The following is a 10,853-nucleotide window of genomic DNA, read 5'->3' on the forward strand; positions in this document are numbered from 1 at the left end:
CATATTGCACAAGTCATGACATTGGGAAAGGAGGGGGGATGTATTTCACTCTTGCACAGTGGGGAATCCTTTCAGTGCTGTGCAAGGTGCTGAAACCATTTGAAGTTGTGACATGTGAGGTCAGTGCAGACTCTGCTAGTTTGAGCCAAGTCATTCCTTTAATTAGACTATTGGAAAAGCAGCTTGAGAAAATGAAGGAGGAGCTGAAAGCAAGCAATTCAGCAAAGTATGTTGGCCTTGTCGATCAAGTACTTAATTCGCTTCACAATGATCCTCGAGTTATTAAGATCTTGAACTCGGATCAGTACGTTTTGGCCACTGTGCTTGATCCAAGGTTTAAAACCTACATTGAGTCTTTACTTGTAAATGAGCGAGATGTGAACTTTTGCAAGGAGCTATTGCTCAGCAAGTTGGCCGCTGAACTGGGCCTCAGCTTGACGACGTGTCCTCCTTCACTTTCTCAAGCTGTTGCTCGTAAAAAATTTAATTTCCAAAAAAGAAGCAGGGAAGACACAGGGGGCAGACCAGAACAATTTAACATCTGGGCTGGTTTGAAGGATTTTTCAAAAAAATGTGTCACTTTGCCCATAACTCCATCCAATATGAGTATAAACATGCAAAGGATGGTGGAGGATTACTTTCAAGAGGTAGTTGATATGGAAATGTCAGACAGTCCCTTTCCTTACTGGGAAGAAAAGCAGGCCATTTGGAAACCCATGTACAAACTTGCTTTGCAATACCTAAGCTGCCCACCCTCCAGTGTGTACTCTGAACGAGTGTTCAGCACAGCAGGGAACTTAGTCAGTGATCGCCGTAGAAGGTTACTTCCCAAAAATGTGGAGAAAATGATGTTTATAAAAATGAACTACATCTTCCACGAGGAAGGCCTTCACCATCCAAGACATCCAAGCACTGACTGTTCTCTAATGGTGGATTCAAGCGGCGATGAATTGATAGTCTGTGATGATGACGTACACACTGATGAGGGTGAGGATTAAGCTGAAGACGATGCCGATAACATCTTTTTAAAACTTTCTATGTAAGTGTAGGGTGCAATCTACCCCCAAAGAGGAAAGGGACTTGTGGCATTTCCATATCACATACCATCTTGAAAGGCTGCTGTTAGGGCAATTTATCCTTAAGGGTAGGGTGTCATAGACAGAGTGACCCTAAACTGGCTTTGTCCATTTTTCATAATATTGTACAGTCTATAATGGCTGAATTTTTGGGTATTTTATACAAGTGGAGGGGGGCCTAGAGAGACAGAAACCAAACTGGCTTTTTCCATGTCAATTAATATTGTACAGTCTATAATGGCTGAATTTTTTGGTATTTTATACAAGTGGAGGGGGGCCTAGAGAGACAGAGTGACCCCAAACTGTCTTTCTCCATGTCAATTAATATTGTACAGTCTATAATGGCTGAATTTTTTAGTATTTTATACAAGTGGAGGGGGGCCTAGAGAGACAGAAACCAAACTGGCTTTCTCCATGTCAATTAATATTGTACAGTCTATAATGGCTGAATTTTTTGGTATTTTATACAAGTGGAGGGGGGCCTTGAGAGACAGAAACCAAACTGGCTTTTTCCATTTCTTTACATATTTAACTATAAGTGTAGGGTGTAATATACATTCAAAGACGATGGCTGCATTGCCAATATGCATAGATGGAGAGGAAGACAATCTGTTTTGTGTGTAGAATAGGCCTACCAACGAAGAATTAAACTGTTTTTTTGGATGATTTATTACCTCAACAATTAGATTACTTGTCTCTAAAACAGTTGGAGCACTAAATTGGGTTAATTTAGGCCCAAAAACATGGATTTTCCAAAAAAATAGCAAAACAAAACCAAACAAAACCAAAACCAAAACCAAAACACGCAATGGCGGTTTTGCAAAACCAAAACCAAAACCAAAACACGACGGTAATCCAGATCCAAAACCGAATCCAAAACCAAAACACGGGGGTCAGTGACCATCTCTACTGGAAAGGCTCTTTTTGCTGAAGTGCAACATGGAGATAGAAAAATGTGTCCCATTAAAAGTATACAGGGAGAATTGAAGAAACCCAGTTCTGAGATAATGCAAATTCAAGATTTTTTTCTGTGCACATAGCAAGGAATTCTCCATTTCAATATTCTGGTTCTGTAAAAGTTCCTGGACCACTCTGAAAGAATAGATATACAAAAAAAGAAAAATTGTTTCTTTGTAAACACTACCATCTTGCTCCACAAAGCCATGCACCTTGGTGCAAATATAGATGCACTTGCACACAGTGGGCCTGATTCATCAGGGAACATAAAGTGAGTACTATTTGCATTTTTAAAAATTGGGCAAAAATTGCACACACGTGCGCTCGTATTCAAGCAGAAGAATATCTGAATGAAAGTTTCCATTTTAATATGGGTATACATACGCCCTGTACTTGCCATATGCAGACAGACAGATATATCATGATGTTCTTAATGCATACTGTACATAAAATAAATTTTCACAGTTTGTCTTAATTGCAAACACACCTTTTGGCATACATTCGTATCTGTCATCACTATCAATCGGAACTCACTCACTGTAGCTGGTGCAAGTGATATGGCTAAAAAACATGTATCTCTGAGATGGCAAGAGCTTGAATTGGATGAATATGTGTGTGCTCGAACTCGGCACTCCCTTATTGTACATTATTCGCCCCATTCCACCCTTCAACTCACAGGCTGTCGGAAGTGTCATTTGTGTTTGAACAAGAATTGCATGCACTGTCCATTTCTGAGCATGGGCATAGCTATTTCATGCACAATTTGGGACGCAGTCAGCCATAGGACTATGTTAATTAAAAGTGAGCCCTTGTACACCTGTTCCCTCTCTCGGCATACAAGTATACCCAGGGTCGGACTGGCCTGGCAGGAAGGCGGGGGATTCACCGGTAGGCCCGCCTTCTTCAGTGGAGGGGCGGAGCGAAGTAAAGCTCGCCCCAAGCAATGCAGAGAGTCATGTCTTGGCTCTTGGCTCTCTGTACCTGTAAGCGTCTCTGCAGTCGATGACGTTGCGACGCTGTGGGATTGGAAGACCCGACCCCTGGAGGAGGCGCCACCGCCGCCGAGAAGACCCGATGGAAGAAGGTTACTTTGCGGATCACAGGTTAGTACACAATACTTCCAGAAAAAGAAAACACCAGCGCACAACACTTATTAAAAGTGATTTTTAAAGTTATTAGAAGTGATTAAAAGTTGCTTATTGCTAAACAATTAAACATATATAAATATGCGGATATGGAGGTAAAATCCTCACTATGTGAAGCAGGCGATACTGCAGTATAATTGTCCCTTCCAGCACAAACCGGGGTGTCACTTTTACAGGTTTTCTTTACCTTGCAAGTGATCTAAAATGGAGAGAAGAAAAGTGGGTGGTGTGTAGTGTGATAATACCTAAATGCAAACTCTATATGTCAATATGTCAACATTACTGATATCACACCTAAAATAATTACTGTATTACCTGCGTCATGCAGGACTGCTCTTCTGTTGCTGAGAAACTGGCAACTTTCCCACAGTCTGTGTATGACATGACCCTGATCTGTAAATATCAAAAGTACCTGATCAATCTCATTTACTTCCTAATCATCTGTTTAGTACCTAATCTAAAATCTGGCTCCAGATGGTTCATGGAGGTTTTGATCAGTTTTGAGGTTCTCTGTTATTTACTATAGTGTAGCAACAGAGAATGCATATTGGATAAAGAACTTACAAACTACAGTGACTTCAGAAGGTAATTCAAGTTGGAAAATTTGCAGTTTATAATAGTCAATCCTGATTGCAGTATTCGTATTATATTTAATGCTGGGGATGGTTGTGGGAAATAGATATATGTATTGAACGTAAAATTATATTAATTTATTGGCGTGGCTGTTTGGAGGGAGGGTAATAGGTTTATTTATCAAATGTGAGTACTATTACTTTAATGTGGGGCTGGAGGGAGGCCTCATTATTAAATGTGGGTGCTGTTGATTTAATGCCGGGGATGGTTGAAGTTTTCTACATTTCATGTACCCATTTTTGTTTTCCAATAGGGCCTCCAAGGATCCAGACAAGCAGCAACTGATCTAAAGAAACCAGCAGCCAAATGTGGTGAGAGTAACAAGACAGGTAGGAGAGAGCAGGACACTCTGCCAACTGTCCTGAATCTGGCGGGGCAGTCCCACATTTGGGTGACTGTCCTGCTTAGGCAGGATTTGGTTCTACTACAAGGACAGTTGGGAGGTATGTCCCACTTCACACTGTACTGCTTGTGAAGGCAGAACTGTGTGCATCTAACAGTAGTGCACACATTATTGCCTCTATATTTGTCTAAAATGATAATAAACATCTTATGTGTGCCAGGCTCTCCAACACCCCTTTTGCAGCGCTACATGTTATGAGGTGGGCCCCAGTCATTGGTTTCCCCGGTGGGCCCTTCATGCCCCAGTCCGACACTGAGTATACCGTGTTTCATTATTAGACGCTCTAATTTAGGTGCATTTCATGATGCCTGGGGAATGTATAAATTCACACTTGTTGACATCACTTCCATTGGATATTTAAAGGTGCTTAGGCTCATTGCATAGTGCAATGCAGTGAGCAGTAGGTTACTTTGTTGTCCAGTCCTTATTATCTGTACTTACAATATCACCTCTGACTTCCTTTTATTGACCGCAGCCTATTTGACTATCCTTTCTGTTTTTGTTTCCTTATCATGACATCTGGCTGTTGTTAATTTTATCAAACTTATCTCTATCCATCCCTTATCTCACTATATTAATCTTGTATATAACCTGTACAAGGCAGTGCAACTTCTAATGTCAGCATAAAGAATATAGTTTCAGTTATGTAGGTGTGCTGATGCTGTACATACACACTCCTCTATTATGTTTGTACAAGATGAATGAAATTAGCACGTTGAAGCTGAGCAACTTCTAAATGGCCTAGCATTATTTTACCCTGTGCGGTTCATTTCTACTGCAACTCTCTACCGACTGATAAATATAATGACATTGCCTCTTTTGTTATTGACATTGTGGCATGTGGAGTAATGTTGCAATGAGTGTTGAACCCTAACACTGAATTTCATTGCTTTTTTGTGCCATGAAAAATACTTGGGTATGATGTCACACTGCTTGCTTCAAATTTTTCAAACAAGTATGTAGTAATAGCAGTTCCTATCTCCTGATTATTATTCAAAAAAATGTTGCTAGTTCCTACAGAAAATATGTTGTCAAAGTCTACTTATGTACAGTTTTCATTTAAGGAATATCAGTATTTCATTTAAAGCAGACCTGTAGCCATTAACTGGTCCTTGCCACTGTATGTTTGGTACATTACTATATTATCTATCCCTAACACACAATTAGACAAATCATTACTTATGTTTAAAGACACCAGTGCAGTTTTACTGATGATAGGTCCAATGTAATCCATGTCTGTAAAGATGCTTATGTCCTTTTACATTTGTGAATTATCACATAAATATAAATGCAAAGTAGGCACATTATTAACTAAACCATTCATTTTTCAAATACTAGAGTATGTTTATAAACATACAATATTTTCTGAATCAAACAGTGTAATAAAAAATAACACATTGAAAAAACGAATGTTGTTGTTGAGTGTTTAGACAAATGTAAATATTGTTTGCATTTGCAATTATTAAATGATTCTACTGAAAATAATACAATAAATATGATGAAAGACCCAGGTAAGTTCATTATAACATGGAAGATCCCCTATAGCTATTGTCTCTGTTTCCACAGCCGGTGCATGCACATGTCTCATAAGTCTTGAATTACGCATGCATCCTCAGGGAGTCTTTATATGATTATATAAGCAAACATCAGTATATGCTTTTCAGTATTTAGGTCCTTTCATTGTAAGAAGAGTTAATTTGAAAAATAAAAGGTGCAAGGCAGAATTCATGTGGAGAATGACAGAACACTTTGTCCAGCACAGCTTTGGCTGGTTGTTACAAGCGTCAGGACATTAGATGCAACAAAAGCTGGATTGGCAGTATCATCAATCACCTGCCTGACAGTCAACTTCAGTTTGTTTGTTCCACTCTGCATAATAAGTGATTGGATCAGGTTTAATTAGATATTGGGTAATCAATCATTGCCAACAAGGCAAACCAGCGTGGGATCTTGCTGCCAGAAGAAGGAAAAAATAAAGTGCTTCTAATCCTGTACAGTTGGAGTAATGTAGAATGAGTGTATGGTGATATTAGATGAAGGTATAGAGATGTTTCTAAGATGACACATAAAATAATCATTCACATCTGGACTATGTGCTACTAGGCCACAGTGGGCTGACATTTTACTCTTGTTGGATAATTACATCAAAGGAAAACATTTTGACAAGATTTACACAAAGGAACAAGACTAAAATAAAAAAAAAGATCGACAGTCCTTAATTTTTATTTAATTTTATTAATTTATGTTGTAATTCTGTAACATTAGAGCAAAATAAATTTTGAACTTAAATTATTGACATAAGGCTATAAATTTTGCTACATGGTATATTTATATTGATTTATATTGTTCTACTATATCTATATATTGCTGTTCCACTTTGTTTACAGGGCTACACTTGTCTCTTACAATCACATAATCAATACCAAATGTTGTGGATGCCAAATGTTGTAGATAATAATAATAATAATAATAATAATAATAATAATAAATGAAATAATTTTTAAAAATCAAAAAAATCAAATAAAATTACTGAACCCTAAAATAATTACATTAAGATTATGCTAATAATAATAATATTTTTAGCAAACAATGCTTTACCACTGCTTGTTCTATCTTTAGGGTCGCTGAATACTGAGTATAACTAATGTGTGTGTTATGGGGTTACATATATATATATATATATATATATATATATATATATAGAAAGGGTGTGCGAAGCTCAAGCACCAGTATTCATCTACAGACATTTCTTCAGATTTGCTCCTTGTTGAATTCGGATGTGCGTACACCTGATGTATGTGCGTTTTAAAAAAAACAAGACACACACACACACACACACATTACATTCATTTTGCGTTTGTTAATGAATCGGGCTCTTAGGTCTTGGACTCACTGGGTATATTAAAGACCACAAGTGAAGACATGTCAAACAGAAGCCCTTTTGATGTGTATTTGTTAGTAGCTTGTTCACTAGCTTTTTAAGCCACTACAGACCAAATTAATATAAATTACAGTGAATGCAACAATGAGCATTAGGAAAAATGCAAACACAATGCAACTTTACGCTAGTAAAAATTCAAGTGGGTATTGGAAGCAATGGATTTTATTTTTAGACCAAGTATATACCTTGTACTAAAATTAACATGCCTGAAATTAACATGTATGGGTACAAGGCGTTAGGTCATTATTTTTAGTTCCTTGTATCTCCATAACCTCAGCATTTCTCAATATTAAAAGTGCAGGGATGCAGAAAATACTGATCCACTCACAGACTGTATACTTTTTAAGCATCTGTGACTGATATAATTTATATAGGATACAGGTACAGTTGCCCAAAAAAAGACATTGTACCTAGCAAAATTGCATTTTGAAGGTTTGCCTCATGTATTTTCCCTTTAGCCTCTCTGTTATCTAAAGGAAGCAGATACACCTCAACAAAGAAGTACAGTAGAATGTACAAGGAATCCCTTTTTACTACTACATTACTGATGGTGGATTTCTTCAAATAAGTCACATGACAAAAAGGTCAGAGCCTTTATCTAAAACACAAGCAAAAGGCCGAAAGCAAGGGTTACTATAACTTAGTTATTTAATATTTCATGTCTTCATCATGAAGATCACACTGCTGCCAATGCACATCTTAATTCAAACATTGAAGATTTTCCCCAGTTTGGCAGCTGCTAGAATAAATATCTAACTACATTAAGAAGCTATAGCGAAAATGCTAAAAATCATTGGGGCGTATATTGTCGGTCTGTATATTCACTGGGTCTCACTGTCTATAGCTTCCCCAAGCAAAGCATAGGGAAATCTATTTAAAAATCATCAGGATGGTACTGTCGCTATGCTTGTTCTGTTATTGCCATCTGAGGATAGCAAGGACAGGAAAATTAATGAAAAAAAAAAAGAGAAAGGTTATTTCATAAATATTTTACATCTATTTTAACTATTTTTTAATAATTCTTTTCTTTTATTAAGTCGAACTGAAAGCCCAAGTCTCATGCATGTGCAGATGCAGAGACTGGCCCTGGGAAGCAGTACTTTAGCCCTTACCGTTCCAGTGCAAATATCGCTCAGCTGTCTCTGCAAGATTTTAATGGTAAATCGTGGTTAGTTATGGTGATAGAAAATAAGCCTTATCATTACGCTTTAAAAAATAGACCCCTGTGTATTGTATTCTTTTCTGTAACACATTTGTAATCCTACTACTGATTTTAAGAAAACATTAAATCTGTCTTTTATTATGTAAGTTGTTTCATACAGTCCCTTGTAGAAAAGCACAGGTCCAACATGGTCAACTATACAATTACATTATAAATTATAATCCATGTATTTTGATTGCTAAGCAAAGTATCTTTTCATAAAGGGTACTAGAATCTGTGATTTTTTATTATCGGTCTTATTTTAAAAGATCCCATTTTTCTAATAACAATTAAAGCACATGCATGTTTGAAATACGCTGCACATGCATGTGCTAAATAAATGTAAAAACGAAGACAATCAAGATAACATATACTAGAATAACAACTGGGTGAGAACTTGTACTTTTGTTTCAAAAAACTGCAGCCAGTGTAGATTAGACACAATTACAAGTTTATAACATCTGCCAACCAATGTTTGATCAGGGATAAAATATGCCGAGGTGACAACATCTTGCTGCCCTGCATTTCAGGGACCTTCATTAAAAATTCAAGATTTCTCATACAGGCCCAGAAGGTCCCGTTGTTCTCTCAAGATACAAGGGAGAGAGACAACTTCACAAGATGTCAGGAACAATATCCATTCATGTTTACTATTCAGATCCACTCAGTAATCTTTCCTTCACTTTTGTGTTATGATAAAGGATGGGGGATACATTTAATTGGGACAAAAACAAAGTGGGGTAAACAGCTTTGTCCTGCTGATAGAATGGCATTAGATGGAAATTGAGACCGTTGTGAAGAAATTGCAATGACTGAAATTATTTAGTTCATCTTTCTTCCTGCTTGTTTGTTTTTCACTTTAATAATATATTGATGTGAGCAGCTTGGTCATGCCAAACAAATTTTGTACATAAAAAACCAACTGTCGGAACGCAACACATCAATCTGGCAAAGTGCACTCAGGTAGAACGCCTCTTGGGGCGTTATCCCTGGCAGCCATATTGTTTAGAGAAGAGGGACTACTCCATCTGACGGATCTCATAAATGTTTATTAAACAGTATTTCTGCCAGCCTAAAAATAACAGCTGTGTTGACTAACAGCATTCTCTGTAATTGACTTTTCAATGATATTGTGTTAACATGAAGTAAAATCATTGATCACTGAAGATTTTATTTGGAAATGAAATAAAAACATTCAGAAGTGTAACTAGACAAATTTTATGAATGTGTACAATTTGCTGTACCCTTTTTGTTTCATAAGAACTCGTTAATTTAATTTCACTGAGCAAATACATTCTCTACATCTTTCACAAAACTACATAATTTATATTGAAGTGTGCAAATGCATTCATATTTTCCACTCTTCCTTCCATAATGGCTAATAAAGACTATGTATAGTGATAGCAATACATTTAGGATTAAACTGGGACAATTTTAAAATCATGCAGCAACAACTAAACACAAATCAAGTTTACAGACATAGGTAATAATTTGCTAACTTTAAAATCTCAAAGTTATTGCAATAGAAAGCAAATAAAAACTTCTTGACACAAGCATGGATATGTATTGAATGGTGAAGCACTTTTAATAAGAGTACAAAAATCACTTATAAACAAAGCAGATAAATAGCTGATTTCATTTATTCATTATTTGATGTGTGGATGGATGCATATCCTTTACTTAACATCCATTAGTTATGGATCACAGGTCCTTCCTGTAAGAATATCCAAGCTCACCAAAATAGTACAATACAAGGCTATAGAAATCCTGTGATTACCATAGACATATCACACTAAAATATACTGCTGGTGTAACATTGATGTTACTCTCCATCAATGCACTTTTTACCTGGCTCCTATTTACTTTTAGATTTGCCTGACTCCCATTAAATTAGTGCCTGTACCTTGTAGATAATAATGATATTAAAAGGTACAATGAAGTTCCATTGAGATATATAGACACAAGGTCATGACCTTGGTATCTATTTGGTATATATTATATACAATAATTTAAAATAATAAGGCTTTCTAATCACTGATTATAAGTGAGAACATGATTCAGATATAGTGTATGATTCATATACAAGTGAGACTAATATGAAAAAAGCCTGATACAATATTTCCTTTCACTCTAAACCAAAAATCAATTACATTATTTGGTATTGAGAAAACACACTTCAAAAACATCCCACTAGCATGTGTTAAACATAATGAGGTCAGAAAACTTCACTCATGAGGTCATGAAATAATGCTTTAACAAAGTTATATGGTGGCCAACCCTATAATTCATAGTATTATACCCCGTTCCCACTGCCTTAAAAACCCAGGTTATTGCCGAGGCTAGCCCGAATGTAAACGGTGTCCCCTGCATCTACCTGGGTTAGATGACCCGGGAATTGAACCCGTGTCTTTTGAAGGGTTAGTCCCAGGTCCGACCCAGGTAGATGCCAGTCTGAACGGTGAGCATCGGGTTTTTCAACCCGGGTCTCACCGAAAAC

This window comes from Mixophyes fleayi, chromosome 5, assembly GCF_038048845.1.
Source record: "Mixophyes fleayi isolate aMixFle1 chromosome 5, aMixFle1.hap1, whole genome shotgun sequence".
Lineage (NCBI taxonomy): Eukaryota > Metazoa > Chordata > Amphibia > Anura > Limnodynastidae > Mixophyes > Mixophyes fleayi.